The following is a 25,368-nucleotide window of genomic DNA, read 5'->3' as shown; positions in this document are numbered from 1 at the left end:
TCATCTATAAATTCTCTTTCTCCTCTAACTCCCATAGATGTAAATGAGGTGATCCAGGTTACAATTACTGGGTACTGTCTACTGAAATAATTTTTTCTGTTGACTTTTTATCATTTTATATGTTTGTCTTGTCTTTACAACTGAGTTAAGGTAAGCAACTGTATTTTATCTATCTTATTACACCCTCTGGCAAAGCAGAGGGTCAGCAAAAATGAGGGAACCTTCAATCAGGTGGATTGACACAGTAGCCACAACGATGGACTCAAATCTACCAATGATCATAAAGATGTCATAGGACCAAACAACGTTTTGTTCAACACCATGAGTCAAAGCTGACTCAATGGCAACTAACTAATAACAACAACTACATCATTCCCCAAAATTTCATCCACAGTGAGTATTCTCTATTTATTCATTCCAGACTGACCTAAAGAAAAATTTTTTTTAATCAAGAAGATGGGAGCTCCATGCCTAGATAGACATGCCCCCTACATTTGGAGTTAGGACTAGGAAGACATTTATTTAATAAACCTAATAAGTGTGCTGTAAACTAATATGTTAACACATACTCTCTAATGCAATGACTTTTAAACTTTCTTCTTCTTTTTTTTTTCCATGAAAGTAAACCTTGCATAGAAACTCAACAGATAAGATTGAAGTTCTTCTGGTTGAAGTGAATGGAGAGGGTGGGTGGGAGGTAGGGAGCAGCAGGTGGGGAGAGATGGAGGCACAGAGGAACTGAGAAGCCCAACTGCTCGACTCCCTACCCACTATCTGACAAAAGCCCCAGGGAACCATCAGCCACCCTACAGTACTGGTTAAAAGCCACTGGTTTAGTTTGTTATGCTGTATATTTTTTTAAAGAAGAAAATATCTGGTTCACCCTTCTGCCAATTCAGTGTCATAAGTTGAGCCTTTTATTTTCAGAAAGTCTATTATAAATATCTGTTGAACTAATGGATTGAATAAGTGAATTAATGAATGAATTAATAAATGAATATTTATAACCAAACAGAACAAAATTCTTATTATAGTTGTGATATTTGTTCTAGTTGACTTGAATGAGATATGAGAATCTAAATAAAATTGGATTTAAAGAAACTAGAAATTATTACAGAAAGTAAAAAATAAAAAGTACCAATTAAGACTGAATGCCAACATCTGAATTTTTTTAAAGTTTTCTTACAAAGTCATAATTTGTATACACTGGATGCTTTCCTATCTATGGTAATGCAGTGGGGTCCAGGACCTTTGTAGGTTTCTGCTTGCCGTAAATCCAGGCCTCCTACTTTTGGTAATGCTTCTTCAATTTTTCTTTTGGGAACTAACCCTTCCCTAAACATCCCGTCTTGGGGATCTGTTCCTCAAAGTGTTCCACCCACTCCCTTACCCCTGGCCACAGTGTAGGCACATTAACCAAGCTAGACTGTCAGATTCTCTGGCTCTGAAATAGGAAGATTTCCTGAAATGACAAGACTCTGGGCCAAGGACGTTGGTGCTGAGCACAGACTCTCCATTAGGTTCTGCAGCTTGAATCCCTGAAACTATGTATGCTAGTCCTGAGCTTTCTGAGCCCTAGTTGTTCAGTCTTTCCTTTTCTTCTGTAGGCTTTCCAATAACTTTCTAGTTTTGTTTATGTATTTAAGTTGTATATTTGTGTTTAAGTTAGCCAGAGTCCATTTCTGCAACCCAAGAACACTAAGAGATACAGGAGCCCTATGCACTGATAACACAGACAGAAATTCACTCAAAGAAATTTAGATCAAACAAGTCACATCTGCATGCCATAGTGAAATAGATTCCGAAGTTTCAGCTTGGTTTATCAGCCTTCATCTCAATATCATTAGGTCTTTGGAAAATGATGCTTATAGTATCTAAAACCTTACCGTGTGCAAAGGAAAGACTATTGGACTAAGATCAGGAGAATACCTGTGTAATTTGGAGCAAGTTATACAGACTTTTTGAATCTGTTTTCCCATCTATGAAACAGGTTAAAGTAGAAGATCTATAAAGTCTCCTCTAATTGTGACAATCCATGAATTTTTAATTTGACAAATATAGAATAAGACACATCAACCCTTGATTTTTTTTTTTCCTAGTCCTAAGTAGAGTTGGTGCTCTGAAAGAGGTCCCTCTGTCTCACTTCAAGGCAGTATTTAACACGAGACCCACCACCCAGGCCAGCCTATGCTGTGGAGTGGCTTTCCTCTATAGATTTGTACAGCCTTTTTTTTTTTTTTCTTTTTTTAATGATGGAAATCAGTGCCACTCACATTTTCCCTTTTCCGTTCTCCTTCTCTGGTTGAAAAAAAAAAAAATGAGTTATAATTAGAATCAAGAAAATGCAGTAAGGATAAATACAATGTATCCTGTTTTTATAAAAGGTCATTCTTTCAAGCTATCAAAGCACTTTACAACAAATACCTAATTGATGGTCACAGCTTCCCTGTAGGAATAAAACACTATGCTCGGATAACAGATGAAGAAACCAAAGAGGGAGTCAACAGAATTTCAGCTGGTCATTTTACATCTGGGAACAAGAAATTCAGAGCACATCCACTTTAGAACACTGTGTTTCAGAGCACCACATTAACCCAGTTGTAGAGTCTTTCAGTGTTGACTTAGGAATATGTGTAATACATTTATAATAAAAACAAAGTGAAAGGCTTATTCAAAGAGCAAAGAGTCAATCCTAAAACAAATAGCTATTACAGTGGTTTTCACAATAAGTTCTTTGGTGATTCTAGTTGATGACTTCTGTGAAACTTCAATGTAAGTGTGACAAGTCTAATTTACTGCACAATTACAGAAAACTGGAATAGAGTTGCACTGAAAACCAAGATTTACATACTAATAAACCAATACTGATAATACTGACCTTCGCGACAACTCCTTGTTACCACCATTTAAATCAGAAATATACTTCCCAGCACCACCACCACCACGTTTTCCTAGAACAGCCCAGGATGAAAGAGGAAGCTGAAGTGCTTAGCTCACTAGATCTACCTATTTAGCATTCAATCATCCACTTTTTTTGCTTATTAAAAAAATAATTATTATACAACTCAGTGATAAAGAGAAATGAATTACCGATGCATGTCACAAGATGGATGAACCTTGAAAGCATCATGCTGAGCAAAATATGTCAGTCATATATTTGTCCATAGTGTATAATCTCACTTATATGAAATAAGCAAATATATAGAATCCAAAGATTATTCATGGTTACCAGTGATGGAAGAGAGGGGGAAAGGGTAAGCTTTTGCTTATGGGGCATGAGTTTATGTTAATGGTGGTGGAATCATTTGAAAAGGATAGCAAGAATAGTTGTACAACTTGAAGAATGTAATCAATGCCACTGAATTGCACATGTAGAAATTGTTGAGATGGCATATGTATTATGTATATTTTCACCACAATAAATTTTTAAAAAATAATTGTTGTTATTAATTGAGTATCTTTCTGTGCCAGACACTGTGCTGTGTACTCTATTACATTGTTCATTCATGAATCGGTCAAACACATTCTCTCTACTTGGAGAGAGAGAGCCCAGGAGAATGTCCATCAACAGAGAAACTGGAAGCCTTTCCTTGTCTTGTTCAAAAGCGCATTTTCATGAATTTTCCCTTGATTATTTTTGGTGGAATGGGTGAATTTCCTCACAGGGACAAGACCTCAGTCACTGATGACAGACTCCTGAGGAAAATACATGTGTCACAGGAGCCAAAGGCCAGGGATCTGGTTGGGGCCCAGTGGAGAATTTTTGAACTGCTGTTGAACCTCCAAGGTATAACCTAGAGGACATGGCACATATAAGCGCCCACCAACATGGGAAGTCTCTTCCCTACTCTGAATACAGGAAACAAGTATAGGCTACACCTTTAGATGTACAGAAGGAAGGGACAGTAACATTTTTAGCACCTGCTCTTGTCAGGCACTAAACTAATTTCTTTTAATCCCATTGTCTTACTTATCCTTCAGCTGTCCTCTTTATAGTGAGACTTTCCCTGATCACCCTGTTAAAAAATTGAAAACCCAATCTGATATACTATACATATTATTTATTTGTTTGCTTACTGTCTGTCTCTCCCCTCTAGAATGTAAACTCCGTGAGGGCATGCAAACAGAATACGACAATGATAATTCAATCCTTTCTCCTCCAACTTCCAAACCAATAGGGAAATTAGTTCGGAGGTTAGAAGGAGCTCTAATACTTTCATTTTATGCCTGGTAAATTGCTCAGAGAAAAACTACTCCTATCTAAGGCAAAATGGGAAACTTACCTCTTCCCCACCATCATCCCATCTACCCATCACAAGCAAAAGTCCTAGAAAATTGCAGACCTCTCCCCTGGAGAGAAAAAGGAGAGAACAAAGTATACCTGCAGGGGGCAGCCCTAAGAGAGGGAGGAAGAAACACTAGGATCTTGCTACTCAAACTGTGGTCCCTGGACCAGCAGCATCACAGCCCCTGGGAGTTGCTCAGAAATACAGAATCAAACTCCACCCCAGTCCTACTGAATCAAAATTGGCATTTTCATAAGATCCCTGGAAGCCCATGTACACACCAAAGTTTGAAGAACGTATGTAAAATAACTTTTAACATATTAACCCCACCACACATATCAGACTTGCCATTTCAGCAATCAGACAAATCCATCTTCCTTCCATTATTAGGTGTCAGTATTATGAAGAGACAGGGCAGCCTCCTCGTTCTGAATTATTCCAAGAGAGGGCAGAAGTGACAATTTAAAAATATATTTGTTTACTTGTTTGTTTGTTTGTATTCTTGTTAAGGGCAGCTGGAATTACTCCCGTAATTTTCTCTATCTTCTTTCCTCACCTGTAAAAAGGGGATAATAGTGAACACCTGCTCTATGAGCTGTTACTAAACTCGAATAAGACAATGCACATCAGAGTCCTTAGTAAACTATAAAGTATTGTTTTTTAAAGTTTGCTCTTGTTACATAGAACCAATTTAAAAAAAAAAAAAGCTGTTGTCAAGTTAATTCCAACTCATGGCGAACCCATGTGTGTCAGAGTAGAACTGTGGTCCATTGGGTTTTCAATGGATCACCAGGCCTTTCTGCCGAGGTGTCTCCGGTTGGACTCAAACTTCCGACCTTTTGGTTAGCAGCCAAACACATTAACGTTTGCATCACCCTGGGGTAGAGAAACTCATACATCAGCAGCCCCTACTACAGGTTTTAAGTATTCAGCATCTTAGCTGCCATTGCTGGATCACATAGAATTTTACTAATATTTTTATACTGTCATGCTGGTCAAAAATGCGCAACAGTGATGTCTGTCTGCAAAGCAAATGAAAATATTTTAACATGCTAATATTTAACAGGCCAGTTCCTATGAGATAAAAATGAGGAACTGAGAAGGAAAAGTTTGAAGATCAGCTACTGTATTTTAAAAAGCAAACACAGATGTATTTAGACTTACTACACATATCCTTTCTTGGCTCTGAAAATTGAGAACTAGCGTCCATCTCACTCTGCCTGCAACTTGCCAAATGACATAAAGTGGAAATGGTTGTCCTGAAATATGCCCTCAATAAAAACAGCCAGTTACTTTTTTTTCTTTAATTAGCAGGTACTAAGCTATTTTTTCTAGTTACAGAAGCATAAATTTTACATTGCCATTTATTTCAAACTGATTAAACAACATATACATATTTCAAAGATTATGAAGCTTTTCCCTGGGACTCTCTTTTTATCTTTAAAAGAAAACAATGCTAATAGTTTCCTTTTTCCTATACTCAACAACTATTTACTACCCCTTCTTGATGCAGACTTTCAAAATACAAAGAAAGTTTGGCAAGTTTTCAACATCCTTTTATAAAGTCTGTTCTTAAGCACTTGTATAAAAGCATAAAGAGAACTTCTTTGGAGAACTGATAATGTCCCACATTCAGTATTTGTATATTAAGGACTGTCAGTTACATTTAGAGTATTCATTCATTGGAATCCGCTGCTCCGTTAATCTTCTGTTTGCAACTGATTTCAGGGAAGCAAAGTGATCAGAAGGAGTCAAAGTTAACATAACAATTCCCTTTTCTACATAAAACAGCCCAAGAGGTTATTGGTCCAAATTTCAAAGCAAGTTACTGTATTTGCAAGTTTTAAGTCACACTTGGCAGTTTTTCCAAACACAGTGGTCAGGAACTGAAAAAAATAAACATGTGTTTCCAGGATTTTCTTTTCACATGCCACACAAAATGTAATGTTACAACTATGTTTTCACTCTCTTTAAAAAGTTTGCTCTTAAGGAAGAAAGCTTTGCTGTTTTGTGTTATTTTAAGGTATATTTTACAAAATAACATTAAGGAGCAAGATAAATAATACTTTCACTGTATAAATGGAAGTTTAAACTTCCCCAAAGGGATTTCTTGAAAAATCTGATCTATCATCATGCAGAGATATTTTGTACTTTAAATCTCATTCTTAAGTTTGGAACACTTAGCACTTTACATCATCCAAGTATCTTAAATAAAAGAGAAAAAAAAAAACCTGTATACAATTCTTACGCGGTTGGTCTGATGCCATTCCCATTTTGCCACGATAATAACTGAGGCAAATTTATGACTTTCCTGAGGCTTAACAATATCTTTGTAGCTGTAGGAGGATAAAAATTCACAGGTGTGGTTCTTATACAAGATGGAGGAAACAGTCAATCATGTTGTGATCCATGAGTTTTCATAGGCTAATTTTTGGAAGTAGATAGCCAGGCCTTTCTTCCTAGTCTGTCTTAGTCTGGAATCTTCGCTGCAGCCCGTTCAGCACCACAGCAACATGCAAGCCTCCACTGATGGCTGAATAGTGGCTCTGCTGGAGGTGCATTGACTGGGAATCGAACCTGGGTCTCTCACATGGAAGGTGGGAATTCTACCACTGAACCACCACTGCCCGCAGTATCAACTCATTAGGAGGACTTTATTTCTCAATTCCCAACCAAAGACCTGAACCTACAGAGAATAGGATACAGGGTAGAAGGTGAGTTAGGTGGAGAATAAAGGATGAAAAGTATTCACTGTAGAATCCATCCTCAGTATACCCATTTTCTTCTGAGGTGCCTCTGGGCGGATTCAAACCACCAACCTTTCAGTTAGTATTCCAGCACTTAACCATTTGCACCTCCCAGGGACTCAAAATATCCCATTATTTGCTAGAAGTGTTACAATAGCCTTCCCAACTAATCTCCCTGCCACCCATCTCAACCCCATTCCCAAGTCTCTTCTTAACACTGTCAAATGAGTTATTATTCTAACATATGAATCTATGGTTCTCCTGCTCGAAATTCTCAGTGTTTCCTCATTTCTATCAGATGGCATTCAAACTCCTCAATCTGCTGTTAGAAGCCCTAATTCACACAAATCCCTACTCTACATTCCACCCACACCAAACTAAGGGCACCACATAATTTTTGGCAATATATTTGCACAGAGAACTTGATTTGGCTCTAGTACACATCACCCCACAAATCCTGTCTTTTCCCCTGCCCCCAGCCGGAGCACCTCACCAACTCTCACACAACGTAGATAAATCCAAGTTCTTCAAGATTCATCTCAAGCATTGCCTTGTCTTGAAAGACTTCCCTGAAAGCCCAACCTGGGTCAGGAGCCTCCACTGTTATAGGATCTAATAGGCCCATCTTGTGCTAATGGTACGAAGCAGAAGGGGAACTAAGAAGCTAAGAAGAAAAATAATTTGAAATCATTTAATTTTTTTTGAAAGCATTAAATTATTTGTCATTGGCAAAATCAAAACTTTGTTGGACTTCTTTGCACTAGTTTTACAGTTTAATACTATTTGTATGTTTAATTACAAACAGGTGTGACATAATTTTTTCATTGGTCAAGGCCTTGAAGACCTCGATGGTTCCACAAACCAATCTGGGAACCTCTCCTTAGTGCTCTCACATGCAAGAGACCCTCTAAAATTGTTGCTTTTCTTAAATGTCACCCCCGCTAGAATGTGAAATCCTCTGAACAGGAACTGGTGACTTTCCTTGTTTATATCCAGTGGTTATTAAAATTCCTGGTAAGTACTAGAAGTGTGTCATGGATTGAATTGTGGCCCCCAAAAGTATGTGTATCAACTTGGCTAGGCCATGATTCCCAGTATTGTGTGATTGTCCACCATTTTGTCATCTGATGTGATTTTCTTATGTGTTGTAAATCCTATCTCTGTGATATTAATAAAGTGGGATAGGCAGCAGTTATGTTAATGAGGCAGGACTCCATCTACAGGATTAGTCTGTGTCTTGAGCTAATCTCTTTTGAGATATAGAAGAGAGAAGCAAGTAGAGAGACAGGGGGAACTCATACCACCAAGATAGCAGTGCCGAGAGCAGAGCGTGTCCTTTGGACCTGACGTTCCTGCGTGGAGAAGCTCCTAGTCCAGGGAAAGATTGATGACGAGGACCTTCCTCCAGAGCTGACAGAGAAAGCCTTCCCCTGGAGCTGATGCCCTGAATTTGGACTTCTAGCCTACTAGACTGTGAGAGAATAAACTTCTGTTTGTTAAAGCTATCTACTTGTGGTATTTCTGTTACAGCAGCACTCAATGACTAAGACAGAGTTCAATAAATGCATATGCAGAGAAGGGAAAAGGAAAGGAGCAAGGGATGGAAAACAGGAGGTAAGAAGAAAGGGGGCTGTAGGAAGTAAGTTCCTTCCAACCTACTAACATCCCTATACTTCTAATTTTGAAACAATTTCTAATGCCCTTTTGCCCTGATAACTTTGTTAGCAACATACAGAAAGGCAGGTTTGAACTCTTAGGCAACCCCGAAGGGAGCTAAATTCAGTTTTTGACAAGCCCAGTCTACTCTAAGGATGAATTGGCTGTTCCTTCCATGGCTCTAACCTGGAACAGCTTTTAATGTAAATCCAGTCTCAACTGACTTTGAGCTCCCAGCAAACACATAACTAGTCATTATTCACCACTTTTCCTGACCTGCTTGATTCCTAATACGTATCTCAAAATACTCTCCGAGTTGCCAAGTTCCTGAAGTACAAAAACCAGAGGATCCCAGAGGCTGGGCAGTTCCACAAACCAACTTTCAGAAGAAGACTTAACCTGAGACAATCCAGCAGATGGCCCTGATTGCAGTGAGTTCCATTCATGTCAAACCATGAGCAATGGCCTCCCCTTCCCCTGAAGTCCTATTTTCACAAAGGCAAAATCTCCCAGGGAGCCTATTTAGTGGCACATACTGTATTGTTATCTAGTAGGTCATGGGACCTATTTTTTTCCATTAAAAAAATAATAATAAAAGTCTAAACTGAGACATATGCTAAATGAGAGCTGAAGAATTTTGAAAAGTTACAATGAATTCTTATGACAGGAATTATATTATGCATAATATAAACATCTGTATCTAAGGAAGATAATGGTTTAGCTCCAGGAAACAATAGCTAAGCAGTGATGACTTAAGCAAATGCTTTACAATTAATGGAAATAAAAATTATATATTATTACAGTTAAAGGATGCTTGGAGACTGGGACAGGAGGTAACTCATACTAATAGACTCTAACGCACTAGAGTGAAATAAAGTTTCTATAAAACAGACTCTCCCCCAAAGAGGGAAACTACAAAAAGATCAAATTCTTCAAGTTCAAAGATGTTAAATTCTACCATTTAAGCCCCGTTATATACGTAGTTACTGGCACTGCCATCTCTTACCTTCATAGAGTCAATTCACCTCTTAAAATGAGATATTTAAAGGCAGACCGTGGGCCTGGTGTCTTGGATGGCAGATCAGAGAGTTCCAAAGCCCTTAAGACTCTGTAGCACTAGCTCTTACTAAGTTGTAATTAACTTCATTGGGAGTTACATGATAGCAACTTAGAACAGAACTTGGCCGAACATTTTTAGTATTCTTCCACTTGGTAATTACTACTTCAGTAAGAATCTCAAGTAAGAAACAGAGGGCAGAATTTGGCCCACGAAGAATAGCACACCAAGTAACTGGCCCAATTTATAATGCCAATAATAGAGTGTACTGAATTCTCCCATGAAACCCCTATTAACTCATTGACTGCATCGCGATGCAAATTCAACCAAAATGACTACTCGGATCTTTTACCAAGTCTCCATGAAGGGCAGTGTGGAAGGGAATATTTGTCTAGTGAATTGCTCCATATACCAGATAACCACCCTAGAAGGGCAATTATGTAAAAATTTAGTAAAGCTGGATGCTGTCTGGCAGTTTAACCACATAACAATAAATTCATGTTGATGCAAGAAAAAGGAGCCATCACAGTTATCAGAGTTCTGGTCTGGGCATTAAATATCTGAAGAATAAGATTTAGGCCACTAAGATTTAGACTTGTGCTTCAGAGTGAGAACCTCATGTTAATTCAGATGTTAGTTCAGCATAATAGTTATAATGATACTTATAAATTGTAAAGCTTCAAATTACACAATATGTCATTTTTCACTACCATTAATTGTGGAACATAACATTTCCTGAAACTTAATTGTGATTCTCCTTCAAAAGTGTTTATATTGTGCATAACCTAATTTTTGTCAGAAAAATGGAGACTTTTTGTTTTAACTTGCTTATTTTAAATTACAGTATCTAGTTGGAAACTTCGGGTATTATCAACTTGATATTTGAGTTTACAGTACATCTAAAAATTACAAACTGATGCTGAATATAGGAAGACTATATTTTAAAAATATATTCTTGCCTTTGCTACCTATGTTCCTCCCCGAGGCACTAAAGAAGATACATTTCCTGATGGTCAACCCACAGTCCTCTTGACCAGAGTTTCAATTGAAGATCATTAACAATACTTCCCCAACTAGCCTAGAGTTGACTCTTCTGGTTTGTGAAATCCTCATTCTCCACCCCACCCCACCCCTCCTACGTCCAGGTAGCCCCAGTTTTCAGTGGCCACAGAATTGAGAAATAAAAGAAAAATTATACCGGAAAGTTCTAGCAAGCAAGGCAGAGAGCTCTCTCATTGGCCCGCCCACCCACCAGTGCGCCATGTTTGTTAACATTCTGAAAGACACTTGTGCAGAGAACAAATTGACAGAGCACATGTTTATATCAGAAATTTCAGAAACGGCAGGAGATTTATTCGTGGAATCTTGACACCCATTCAGACTGTCATAAAACACAAAGGACCAGATTCAATAAAAACTCTGTCCAACTTCCACAACACTTAAGTCTGTGTGAGCCTTCAAAACAAAATCAATTTTTCCAGTTTTGCAAAGGGCTGTTCAGACTTCAGTAGCATGGAAGCCAGCTGGGGCATTTCCTAACTCATCCTCTAAATTAGTTTCAAAAGTAGTTTTGAGGATCACATTTGATCAGAAGAATTTGCATGCTTTTCTCTCTCTCTTTCCCTCTTTTTTTTTTTTAACATATTTTAGAGTACATCACATGGAGAACAAACAACAGAACTGCAGCATATGTCTCATGCCGTTAAAAGCTTCAAAACTGGCCTGTAAAACAGAATTCTTTGGTACACAGTGAAAAAATATGTATTTTTTGATTCCATAATTCACACTGCAGTAAAGTTGGGTATAATCGGTTTTAAAAGTTGCTGTGTGCATGGACAGCTGTTCTTCATACATACTGGGAATGTTTCCTTTACATTCCTAAGGACATAAGAGTTTGACATCAAGCCAATATCTCTAGAAATGGTGAAATCCAAACACACCCCATACTGATGCTTTTACTCTCCCAACAAACTTTCTCGCACAACTAAAATGTTAAAACTTTTACCCCACAGCCCACATTCTGAGATTAGTCCAATAACGAAGGTTCTATCCAAGTAAAATACATTTTGTCATAGCTTGAAAATGTTACCTTTCACAGAAGTATAGTATTTCTGACCAGCAGGGAACATATGTCAACATTATCTATTATTACCCAATGTCAGGACCAGAAAGGGAAGGTGGGTGGTGGACGTTAATAATGACTTAAGCGATTTCTAAAAGAGGCATTTGAGAAGTACAAAGCCAGAAGTTTCAAGTGTTTTGTCTTATTTTCGCTGTGTCAGCAACCTGCCCCCACCCCCACCCCCCAAGAACAAACCTAACGCTGCCTCCGACCCAACGCCTAGTTCTCTTTTCAATTTTAGCCAACGCTTTGCTAAGCTGGAAAGTTTGAAAAATACCCTAGAAAACTTCTCCACCAGAAAATGAAAAACAAAAACATATGACCAGCCATGATGAAAGCAACTCCCACTCGCTAAGAAAAAGATTTTCAATCACAGAAGCACACGGCTTTTAGATTTGAAAATTTATTTTCATTTTTCAAGCTACTTGTCTGGTGTTTAGATTTGGGCGTTCGGTTTCTTGTCTGGCATTGGAGGAACCGGGGAAAATGTTGGTTGGGAGGGTAGTGAGTTCTATTTAAGCGATTTTCTCAAAGGTAAGCAAAAAGCATTCTCCGCATCCAACAAGGCAGCCAGAGGAGAAAATTGCCCATCCCCCATTGAATACTAGTTTTCCCTTCAGGGGGAGCCAAAAGTCACATTCCAGACAAGGAAATGTGTCTCCTGTCTCTCCTAAAGGTGGATCACCAGGTGGCACATAATGTGTTGTGAACCTGTGGTTCACCGTGTCTCTATCCCAGGTAACTGTGGGCATGAGCTGAAAATGCACTTTTAGGCACCATGATTCGGAGCAATGAAGTGGTTTGCTCCACAATCTTTGGACCTTGTGGTTCTAGGGAGTGTTTCTCAAGGAAAAGAGATTTGAGTTCTCACCTGGCCTTCTCACCTCGCTGTATGAGCATCTTGGAGAAGAGATTACTTTGGGTCACAGATGAAGATGCGTCTTCTGGATCAGGCCCGGAATAGGAAGTATCAGGGTTAGATGCTCCTTGAGTCTGTGGTATTTGTGTGCTTTGCATCAGGGGCATAAATTCTTGTCTGCTTATCTCTTTGGTCGCTTTAAAAATGAATCCTTCCCTTTGCAGAATTTATTCAAAAAAGATTACAAAATTAAAACACTTAAACAAATCCTTCATGATACAAGGACCCTTGAGACTACAGATAACTTAGCCAGTGGATGAGCACGTGTCACACGCTGGGGAAGAAGGTGGTAATGCTTGCTGTTTTGACATTTGGAGGAAGTTATCCGAATTTGTTCTTCCTCATCTCACTCGGCTTTGGAGGACAGAAGTCATAGGACGATAGGTTCCTTCTAAATGTTATATCACTAAGGCAGAAAAGAGATTTTAATCCTATTATTTAAGTAGTCTGTATCATTACCCAAACAATATTTTAATTGCTAAATGGTAGAAGTTCATATTCATCCCACAACTGAATGGTGCATCTAAAACCATCGAATTGAAGAGAATTTTCCATTATTCGTGTAGTGTGATGTTATCCAATGCACCAAGCAGAGGAGAGTGCTCTAAGGTTATTCTTCTAGTGTCATGGGAGTGGTGACGATCCCTCAGTTCCTTCAGTTCTTCAGTCCTCTCTCACCTATTCTGCCTGTGTCCAAGGGCCTATGTTTATAACACAACCTGTGGGGTTAGGGTCTTGGCTGTAGCCATGATAGAGGATGAAGTTAACTGGCCACCTCTCGTTTAGAACATAGCGTCTGTGAAGCTTCATTTGAGCTAACAAACCACAGATGTTGTACTACAAAAAATGGAACTAACCTGGATATATACTGTGTCCTCTATAGAAGAAGCATTAAACATTAAGATGTAAAAAAAACCTTACAAGTTCAATTTCCTTATTTTTAAAGACAAACAGGACCGAAGCTTAGAGACATTGAACCATTCTCCATGCCACACAGCTTTGTAGGTGACCTGACTCCATTCTATTTGGGCATTACATCATGGGAAACTAACAGATAGCATGAGAGGCCAAGATCCTGGTCCCCCTACCGATGAGGAGAGTTAGGTAGTGATTGGACAGGGTTAGAGAGGGCCTTCTGGGGTGCTGATCTCTTGATGAGGGTGCTGGCTAAATATACTTCTTCACTTACGATTTCAGCACTTTTATGTATGTATGTTATCCTTCAATTAAAAAAAGAACAAAAAATAAAAATAATTAAATACAGTGAAAATATATGCACACATAGATTTATCATTTCTAGTAAAAATCTCTAGATATATGCTATATTTTAATATGCTATATTTTTAATCTGCTATATTTTTCCACAAATAACACGCACCTTCCGCATTTGTTTGCCAGCCACTCCTTCCTCCTGCAAGGTATTTTCATAAGCACTGCTAAGCTAATTTTTTATATGTTGCTGTAAAAAAAAATTAGCATAGCTTGATTACAAAAGTACATCTCGTGGGCAGGAAAGGGTTGGCAAACAAACTTAAAAGGCATGTGTTATTTGCGTAAAAATACGGAATAGTGAAACACTACATACAGAGGAGGTTGACTTCACCTAGGCTATCTTTCCAACTCCAGCACTGGGAAATAAGAATTTCAATAAAGAAAACATGTCTTCAAAATAATAATTTTCATTTACAGTATGCTGATCAGATTACAAAATATTCTATTATTTCATTTCCCTTGATCTCCCAAACAACCTGCTCTCTAAGTAGAAAACATACTCGTATCATCAGTTTATAGCAGGAAAACTACAGTTTAGAGAAATTTAGTAATTTGCTGAAGGTAACACAGCTAGTAGCTGGTACAGCAAGAAGGAAAAGCTTGGCATGTTGACCCTCGCATATCTTGAGGTTCTCTCAACTACAACTTGTGCCAGTAATAACACTATCTTGATCTTGTGGGTACATAGGACATTGTCGTTCATTCCACACAAATACTTATTAAAGATTAGGCACCTTAGGAATTACAAACATAAAGTGGAAAATGGACTTATCTTCAAAGAATGTCCTTTTTCATGAGGAAGCAAAAGGGCTTAATTCTTAAAATGTAACTACAATCACAAAAAATTAATGTTATGAGTCAATTTTGTCTTCACATGCATTTTGAGATGCCCAGAGTCTAAGAAAAGCTGAAGAAGCATTTCAGGCTAAGACTGCTGAGAACTAAGTTCCTTTTTGAGGCTGGAAACTTTTTTAGGGGTGGAAGTGGACGAAGATTTAATTGAGATGTTGATATCTTAATTGTTTTTCCCTGCTGGTCCATGGCTCGCAAATAGACTTTGTCTTATAGACAGATTAATAGACACTAACGAAAATATCATGATGTGTCAATGTTTGTTTCTTCACAATTTGGAATACAAAAATGTAAATGAGGTATAATCTTTACCACACTCCACATAGTAAAATTTGCTGAGAAAACAGTTCAGAAAAGACAGGAAGGTTAAAAGATGAATTTGTTTGTGCCTGGACCTTCTTCCTAAGATGTCATCTGAGCAGTCAACTCCGTTGAGCTCTGGAAACTTTAGCCAGTTTTAGTGGTGATCACATTGATTTGTATGATAGCCTCCTAGGTGAATAAGTTACATGTTGTGCTTCAGAATTATCCTTGAATCTGTCTCTTGTTAATATCATCACAATTTTTGCTTCTTACATTTGCCCGTGATTAATGGATGACATTTGCCTGAATTTGGATCGAGTGCTAATATACCATATTAGACTGCAGTTGAAGGCGAAGAGCTGACAAGCTCCCTTCTTCAAGTTATTTGAGGCTTCTTGCAGAAGAATAGTAAAACTTATGATGGTTCCAGATACAACCAGCTAAAAGCAGGCATGAAAGAGAATTATGCCAAATTAATATAGCTGAAATAATCATGGCATTGTAGAATCTGGCCAATTATTTTTGACCCTCTCATTACCAATTTGGATTACCACACAGTTAGTCCATTTGGTTGCCACAAGAAAAATGGCTGTGAGGTTTGAAAATGCCAAACTAATAAGCCACAACCAAATTAGCATGTGAATTAGTGTAATCTTTCTGAAGAAAAAGGTAGTAATGTGAACTAAAAAGCCTAAAACCCATGCATATTTTTGACTTAGCAATTCCACTTCTAGAACTATTTCCTAAGACAATAACCAAGAGTGTAGATAAATATTTGGCTAAATGCAATGTTTATGCTACCGTATTTACAATCGTGACAAGTTCGGGAACAACCTAAATGCTCAACAATAGAGAAATGATTGAATAAATAATGGTGTCGCCAAGATAAAGGGTGTTGAGAAAGAATATTACTGAAATGTATTCCATATATATTCTTACGGAAGAGGTCAAAAATATTACAGTAGGATTTGCATTTCATTTAAAAATGTGCGCATTAACATATATAAATAAAAAGGTGGAGGAATGTGTACCAAATATTGAAAGGGTTGTTTTTGAGTGGTGGAATGGTGGATGGTTTCTTATTTTCTTCATTTTATTTATCTGCATTTCCTAAATTTGCTATAACGGACATGAATTACTTTGATTAAGATAAAAACGAAATAAGTCTTTCTTTTTAAATAAAGAAGAAATGGCAACCAGCATGCCACAGAAATATTTCTCAATGCAGCAAGAACAAAAAATGTTATTGACGCAGTATCTTCTGGTCTCTTCCATTCAGAATGAAAACCGTTTTCCAACAAAAAATGAAAATAACAAAAAAGCAATGGTTGTTGTTAATTACTCTCCTTTTCTCTGGCCATCCCAAAAAGTCAAATACTAAAATTATCTGAGGACAACATCGAACACTATCAGTTTAAACATAGCAGTGTGTTCAGTGGACTACAGCCTCAATATTTAACTATTATGAGCTTACATAATCTTAAAGTGTCTCAGTTTAATTACTAATAAAAGGGGAACAGGTTGTGAGTGATACTCAGCTCGCTGAAGAATATTAGACCAATCAAATCAAAAAAGAGGCTTTAATATTTTTGATCCTAGTTACTGCTTTAGAACAGGATTAAAAATAAATATAGAGAAAGGGATAGAGAAAGTGAGTCACCAAAATTTACATGTAACATAATGCAAACAAGTATTTCTTTAATAGATGTTCAATACCTGAAATGCTAGATTACAGCAACTTAGAAGCAACTTCCTAGTGGAAAATCTCAGTATTTTTAATCTTGCTGCAAATGTTTTACCCTATCAACTCAGAATTCATCTGTTTTTGAAAAAGAAAAATCCTTTACTTGGAGACAAAGGTAAGCCACAGTACACCTCAAACTAATTAAAGATGAATCTTTTTTTGAACAATGATACAAAGAAAAAGGCAAATTATATTTTATAACTCAGACAAAACAGTCATCCACCAAAAGAATATTGCTTTTTTTTAATTATTAGAATAAATCATTCCATGGAAAACTGTTTGGCACATAGTGAAGATAAGATGATGATAAATATAACACAAAATAATAAAAGGAGATAGGGTCTCTATTCAAAAAGCAAACTCATCCTTGTTGCAAGGGAAATCCTTAAGGGACCGCGTACCAAGTGGCACCTCAGAAGTCTCAAAATGTCTATGGCCTTGGACAGCACCTCATGTAAACCCTGGAAATAATCTAGTCCGATTAAGATTGACCCCATTTTATCTTCAATAATTGCCCTTTTGTAGCATTTCAACCAAAGCAAAACATTTGAAATTCTTTTCTCAATAAACAGTTTTAGTTGTTAAGAAAAAAAAAGTGATAAGTATTTAATTCAGTGAGTATGGGTTGAACAAACGTGGTGGTTTGTGCTTTACCAGGTCAGGTATTAAGCATCCGGGGGTAGAATGGTAGAACAGAGTGCAGTCTAGGATACTGTTTGAGTTCTTTTTTAAGTAGCCTCCCTTTTTCCAGAGAAGTTTATGACACTGAGAATCCAGGGGAATGTCTAGGAACTGTCACGTCTTTGGTTTTGAGGCCCATGGCAGATACCTAAAAACTACACTTTCAAGAACTCTGGTTACTCCGTAGCAAAAAGGCATTTATTTAATTAAAAGGAAAAGAAGTCAACAAACTTGGTAAGTTATTATAATTTACAGCCCCACTAAGACAGTCTCCCACTGTTTCTCGTGGTCCCTGGATGAGATCTCTTTCCATAGGCGGATGCACCCAATCTATGACAATGTTCTCTGGCAGTGCTGAGAGGGCTGCTCACTTCTCACTTTCCCTAAGGGTAGCTTTGTTATCATGGCTGGCTCACAATTGTCCACTAACTTGCTAAGAAGTTCCTCCTTTAGATGACCTTTCAGCAGCGCTCATAGCTCTAAAATATGGCACATCACACAGAGGAGTATCTCCTCATGAAATATATTTTCTGTATTAGCAAATCAGTTTTTTCTAGATTCTATTTGGGCCTCCCTCAAATAATGGCACAGCCCTCTTCATTCTTAACTACGCTGATCTTGAATAGAACTTTGTCCACTGGCCCACCTCCCGGTTAGGTATTCAATGCCTCACATGGCCACCATGGTTCTCCCAATTGTGTTTGGAGGACCATGGGATATTTTCTCCTGAAGGAGAAAATACCAGTTCTTTTGGATCCACAAAGCTAGCTTAGTGAACATTAGTTCACTCTCCTGACGGACTGGGACTCATGATACAAAGTAAGAACACAGACACACGAGAAATAGAAAATCCCTAATAATAACTGTGATTTGCATACAGAAATCAAGAGTGTAACATTTGACAATGGACAGCAACTTTTCTCACTTGGTTCAGACACAACAGTATTATGAGAAAGGGAAGTGAATAAATATAGAGTATATTTTTTCAAGAATTTGTACCGTGAAGGTAAAATGATGGACAACGAAGGGCTATTTAGGGGTAGTAGAGGTGAGAGAATTTGGGGGTTGTTTTCATTTCTGTTAATGCATTATCTCAGATAAAGGAAATGTGATTATTTTTATAATAATACCGATAGTAACTGTGCCAGGGAGTTCTTACATATGCTTTCTTATTTAGTCTATACAATTGCCCCTCCTTATCCCCATTTAGTAAGGGAGGAAATCAAGTTTCAGAGATATTGAACAAGCTGTGCACTGTCTAACAGCTATCTAGTGGGAGAGCCTGGGTTCAGGAAGCGGTCTACAGATTCTCAAGCCTGTGCGCTACGGCATGCAAATGAAGCCAATAAAGAAATAAAAGTTAGGGATATGAGAAAGAAGCTATAATTGTTTGAGTAAACAAGATCAGAAAAGGCTGGAAAATTTGGATTCAAAACACAAGTCTAGGAAGAGACATATGCCTTGGAAGGTGGAAAATACTTCCTACTCAGAAACAAAAGGAAGAGGTGCATTAAAAATTAAACGGTTTTACCATTTCTGAAGCCCACTTTTCAGACAAAAATTAGACAGGCCTATAAAACAAAAAATAACACACGTGAAGAACGTGCTTCTTAATTCAATCAAACATGCAAGACCGGATGGGCACCTCCTGTCCAAATGCAAGACGAGAAGGCAGGAAGGAAGATGAACTGGATGAATGGACACAGGGAACCCAGGTTGGAAAGGAGGAGGGAGCATGCTGGCACATTGAGGGAACTGCAACCACTGTCACCAAGGAATATGTGTATAAATTTTTGAATGAGAAACTAACTTAAACTGTAAACTTTCACCTAACGCACAATAAATTTTTTTAAAAAATTAGATGATTTTATATTTGGAAGAGCCTTTACAACTAAAATGGGATTGGATAGATCACCGAGAAAATTAAAGTTTGTAGGTGTCTATATAGGCTATTTACTTGCACTGGATGGTATGCTAAAATTTGCTGAAGAGTAGAATTTGGTGTAGCAGGTTTGTCTTGGACTTTAGCCAGCCACTTAGTTACTGATCTTACAATTAGGTGCTCTCACTTTCTAGACAGCCTCACAGTGCAAGCCAGGAGATATGAAAACTGCATTCCTTAAGTCTATATAACACAGTCTTAACCAGTAATAACAATAGTAAGCACAATTTGGTACAATGACAAGAGCTTTTCTAGTCTTAGATTTACTACTAACTAAGAAAGTCAGTTAACTTCCTTGTGCCCCATATTTCCAGTCTGTGTAGGAGGAAACTCATTTGCTTGACCAATATTCTTTGAGTGCCTATGATGTTCCAGGCGTGGTTATAAGTGCTATATAGAGTGCTGAACTCTATAGCCAGCGTCTCCACTTACATTCTCCTAACAGGTAACAGAGCCAGACAAATCACTAAGGAGGCAAATAAATCAACAAGATTTCAGAAAGTGATATGTAGAAAATAACACAGGGTGATATGAGAGAATATACAACAAGAAAATGAGTTCGAGGCTCTTACCATGTCGATGCAAAAGATGATGGTAACTCTTGAAAGAGAATTGGATAGATCCAGAATGGCAAGAAACAAGACTTACTGATGGATTGAATATAGGGTGGTGAAGGTGACAAGGAATCAAGGAGGAATCCTAGGATTTTCTTTTCAACCCCTGTGTGAATGAGGTTGGCATCTACTGAGTTGGAGGAAAAATGGTGAAGAACATGTTTAAAGTGGGAGGAGGTAAATCGAGAGTTCTGTTAGACTCTAGGTATGATCAGATAGGCCATTTTGAGAGGTGAGAGATGATGAGAGATAAATTATATCCAAGTCAATGAGTGACCAAGGTAGTATACATACGGTGGTCAAGAGAACTGAAGACCGGTAGAAACTACATGAGTCCACTAGGTAAAATTCATGAATTTGGTTGCTTAACTCACTAAATATTAAGATGGAAAATTAGGACAAAGAAGAAGCATGTTGATCTAGAACCAAAATCATTGGAGACCTAATAATAGTACCCTGGAGACTTGTATATCACTTGCAGAAGATGGCATGTACCTCTGCAAGAAAGGGAGCAAAGCAAAAATGATGGAGACCTCGGCACTCTGCCACTGGCAAGACATCTTGTTGCCTCTTCATTCTCGAAGAATAAATGAGTTAGGAGATTTCAGGGATATGCTGGGTGGGTTTAGTGTGAAACCTGCCATTTTATTTTGTGAGGGCTGGACTTATCACCTCAAAAGTGTGAAAATAGGTGTGAAAAACTCTCCCCGCCCCTCACCCCCATTTTTGTAATAAATGAATTCTTCTTTAAAACCATCTACTCAGAATAAATGGTTCTAAATATACCATAGTCCTTATTTCCCATGCCTATTTCTCACCTTCTTCAGTAGAATAGTCTAAAACACCTGGGATCAGGAATGTAGTGCCTTGATAACTTCAGGGAGACACAGGGTTAATTGTTATAGAACGCACTTTGATTTCACGTTACCACGAGTTATTACTATACATGAAAACACAAATTTGCCAGCATCTGTTTCATAAGATGCCCCTGAAATTTTGTTAGGCAAAGTGCAGCGTGAGAACTATACCTGCCCCCTAAAAATGAACTACATGGCTGGAGTCATCCCCAGGGGCATGGGACAAGTGACCACCTGTTACTGTTCCTAGTCACAACCAGAACCAAATACAACCAGGGATCTCTCAAGGTGATGCAAGTGAAAGCATTTTGTAAATTGTAGTGTAATATACAAATATAAGATGTGATGGTTGTGTTCTTATTCAGTCATGAAGAAATGGATGTTGGTTATAAGTGGGTGGAATGGCTATAACTTTTCCATTCCTGGAGGCTGCATCGCAAATATACCGTCACAACCAAAGCTAGTTTTGTCCAATCTAAGCAATTACTATTGCTGAGGAGAATGGTGATTTGACTTGTGGAACATCAGTTTGACCATAAGAGTCTCATTTAAGCACTAGATATTTGACATTCAATAGCAGTGAAAAGGTAAAGGGTGGCTTTTCACACCTTTTTTTATATTTGGTAAGTGATAGGTCCCGCCCTAGTAGAGTTCTAATTTATTTTAAATAACAGATTTTACTTAAAAAAAAAAACTCACCTAAACCCTTATCTCATGTATTTTCTACTAAATTTTAACCTTTTTCTTAAAAGTACAGAGGCAGAAACAGTCACTAAAATTGTCCCACGGCATACTTTTTTTGTCATGCTTTTAACTCATAAACTTGTTTTATAACTTTCTTTCCTACCCACCAAAAATTCTGGCTTCACCAATTTTTTTGTTTTTCTCTCCTACTTATATCATCCATTCTCTGGGTCTAGTTCTTCTAAATTTCCACTATGACAGAAAATATTATTATTCAGTCCTTTAAAACTTTCATCCTCAATCACGTTTTAAAATTTTTCTCTTCTCTTCCTACTTCTGTGAGTAAAGCATGTGAAAAATAGAGCCACCACAACATATTTACAAAGTGAAAACAATTATTTGGCAAATTTGACTTTGCTTTATCTAATCCACTGAGTATTTCTAAATGCATGTCCTCCTTTATGAGTTGTCACTATCACATTCTTTTTTTTTTTATATGAGCTTTTGTATGATAAGGACTCTGTCTCCATCGAGCCTTTAGCGCTGTCATTCAATTATCAAGGAGGCTACTGTGCTGATGTCCCAGCCATTGACTCCAACATAGGGAACCTTCTTTATATATGACTGTTCATGTGGCATTAAGGCACTCGGTTACTAACTGAAAGGCTGGAAGCTTGAGTCCACCCAGAAGCACCTCAGAAGAGAGGCCTGGTGATGTACTTCCGAATATCAACCATTAAAAACCCTATAGAGCACAGTTCTACTCTGATACACATGAGGCCACCATGAGTTGGAGTTGACTCTACGGCAACTGGTTGGTTGATTGTATTCATGTGCACTTTCAAGTCTCAATTGATAAGTAAAACCAGTTACATTGTCATAAGGCTAATGTATACCATCCTGCCTCCATATCTGCATCACTAATTTAACAGAAGTATTAATGTTAAATTTATTCTGAATTTTCTTACTAAACAATTATTTTATCCTTGACAAAAACACTTACTGTAGATTATTAGTAAATTCTTCCTCTTCTACTCTTAGAAATTGTTTTAAGAGACAATAACCACCGGGGGAAAATAACCAATCCATTCCCATTCCAAGCACATGCAAGTTGTAGACATCTTTTCTAACTCACAACCTCTGAAAGTTAAATCTACACCAACAGAAATCAGAATGCTATGATGATAACATCCAGATTATCAATGCTTCCTAAATTCACTGTCTTCAGGGTAAGAATCAAGATAATAATTCCAATACTAAACAGACAATAGATAAGTGGTATCTTTGGTGAAGGGTGAGACAGTACATATTACCAGGGAAGCCAGAACAACTTCTACAAGGCAAGGTCATGGAACCTCCATAGACACATCCAAACTCCCTGAGGGACCAAATTGGTGGGTGGAGGGTTGTGAGGACCGCGGTCTCAGGGAACATCTAGCTCAACTGGCATAACATAGTTTATAAAGAAAATGCTCTACATTCTACCTTGGTGAGTAGCGTCTGGGGTCTTAAAAGCCTGTGAGCAGCCATCTAAGATACTCCACTGGTCTCATCTCTTCGGGAGCAAGGGAGAATGAAGAAAACAAGATCCAAGGGAAAGATTAGTCCAAAGCACTAATGGACCACAACTACCACGGCCTCTACCAGATGGAGTCCAGTACAGCTAGATGGTGCGAGGCTACCACCACTGACTGCTCTGATAGGCATCCCACAACAGGGATCTGGACAGAGCCAGAGAAACATATAGAACAAAATTCTAACTCACAAAAAAAGACCAGACTTACTGGCCTGACAGAGACTGGAGAAACCCCGGAAGTACGGCTCCCGGATACCCTTTTAGCTCAGTAATGAAGTCACTCCTGAGATTCACCCCTCAGCCAAAGATTAGACAGCCCCATAAAACAAAACGAGACTTATGGGACACAACAGCCAAGGGACAAGGACTAGAAGACAGGAGCAGACAGGAAAGCTGGTAAAAGGGAATCCAAGGTCGAGAAGGGAGAGCTTTGACATGTCGTGGGGTTGTTAACCAATGTCATAAAACAATATGTGTACTAACTGTTTAATGAGAAACTATTTCTTCTGTAAACCTTCATCTAAAGTACAATTTAAAAAAAATTTTTTTTTAAAGATAATAATTCCAATCAACAGATGATCTGGTCATCAAATCCAAAACCTGTTCAAAATAAAAGGTCAAAAAACAAGATTAAAAGACAACTTAGAAATTCTGTAGCTTTATTTATTTCAGAAGTGCCATTCAAGCTATAAAGGATTTCCTGTTGTTTTTGTTTTAAAATAATTTTATAATATTCTTTTGTTCTCGGGTTACGCTATATCCAAATAATCATGTATGTAAATTACTCAATACAACAGTGGATGCCACTGATAATGTAAACATTATTGTTTACCCAGAAGCATTATATGTTCACGCAAAAAGGGCATTAAAAACTTGTGGTCAGATCAAAAAACCACAATTGTAATTGTTTATTTACACAGCTAACCATTACTCTGTAGTGTAAGTTTACATTTTTAAAAATTTCTAAACAATGCCAAATTCTTCCTACAGAGTGAAAAACGCATCTTTCGCCTAAATGATTAAAAACAAACAACTTAAGGGCTACACATGACTGTATATGAAAATTACTTACTTTGCCCAGGCTTATAGTTTTCATTTTTATGTTGCCCTTGAAACTCCACGATAACAGGGCCATTCAGTGAAAATTCTGCATTTTTCTCTCTAGTTCAGGGCAGCTGGTTTCTTTCCTCCCTAAGCAGAAAGCTAAAGTATATTTATCACTCTCACAGTGACTCAAAACAAACAGGAAGTCTTCATCAGCCGGCTCCTGGGCATAGCTGATATTAGGTAGTGGCAGAAAGGAAACAGAGACCTCATTCTGTGGGAGTCCGACAGAATGTACACGCAGATGCAAGCGATAACAAAGTTAGGGATGCTCCAAATGACCACCATGGTATCCCAAGATTAAGTGCTCATGCAATGCGCGCCAGTTTTCAGAGTCTGCGAAAATTCCTCAAGAGTTTTCCTTTCCATTTCAGTTTGAAAGAGAAGTCTGAACTGGACACCACGAGCCTTAGAATCCTTATGAACCTGTGCGCCAAAGGAAACCTGGGAGGGAGCTATTCTGGGAGATTTGGCTTTGATCTGGTTGCTAGGAAAAAGCCCTGCTTTTGTCTGTAAGTCTTCTGAATGGCTCCTTCAGTCGGAATGAGGCCTGCAGGTCACTGTCTGAATTAAGTGAAGAGGGTTTTTTTTTCTTTTTTTTAAACGTTAAAAATGAAGTTGTCGCTGTATGCTATAATAGAGCAGGAGAGAGCGCACTATGTTGCTGAGCGATGGCAAAGGTTCTTTGCTACAACTTAAACTCCAAGGTATACCGTGAAAGCCACTGAAGCATGCTTGCAGATCAAATATATGTAAATATTCCTCCGTGGCACATATGTTACTAGAGACCTTCGCCTTCACCTTCTTTTTCAAATAAAACCTGTTTCAGATTCAAAGCCCACTTTGTTTTTATTAATACAAATGTTCATTGTCAAACAAATTTTTTCACGTTATAAATACATAGAGAAAGATCAAACACTCATACCTAACTTTTTTCAGCCAAGGCCAACTC

General features: G+C 37.9%; 1 long non-coding RNA gene across 2 annotated transcripts in view; it reads right to left on the bottom strand.

The window, feature by feature from the left end:
- The window catches only part of LOC111820307 (uncharacterized), a 142,021-nt gene extending 117,351 nt beyond the window's left edge, over positions 1-24,670 (bottom strand). For both annotated transcript variants that reach the window (XR_002823862.1, XR_002823861.1), the window contains exon 1: positions 24,385-24,670. This is a non-coding gene — a long non-coding RNA (uncharacterized LOC111820307). The remainder of the gene's footprint in view (positions 1-24,384) is intronic.
- Positions 24,671-25,368: the final 698 nt, after the last annotated feature.

This window comes from Trichechus manatus, unplaced genomic scaffold (genome assembly GCF_000243295.1).
Source record: "Trichechus manatus latirostris isolate Lorelei unplaced genomic scaffold, TriManLat1.0 scaffold00033, whole genome shotgun sequence".
Lineage (NCBI taxonomy): Eukaryota > Metazoa > Chordata > Mammalia > Sirenia > Trichechidae > Trichechus > Trichechus manatus.
The sequence above is the reverse complement of the archived record's forward strand: the minus strand, read 5'-3'. Positions and strand labels throughout refer to the sequence as shown.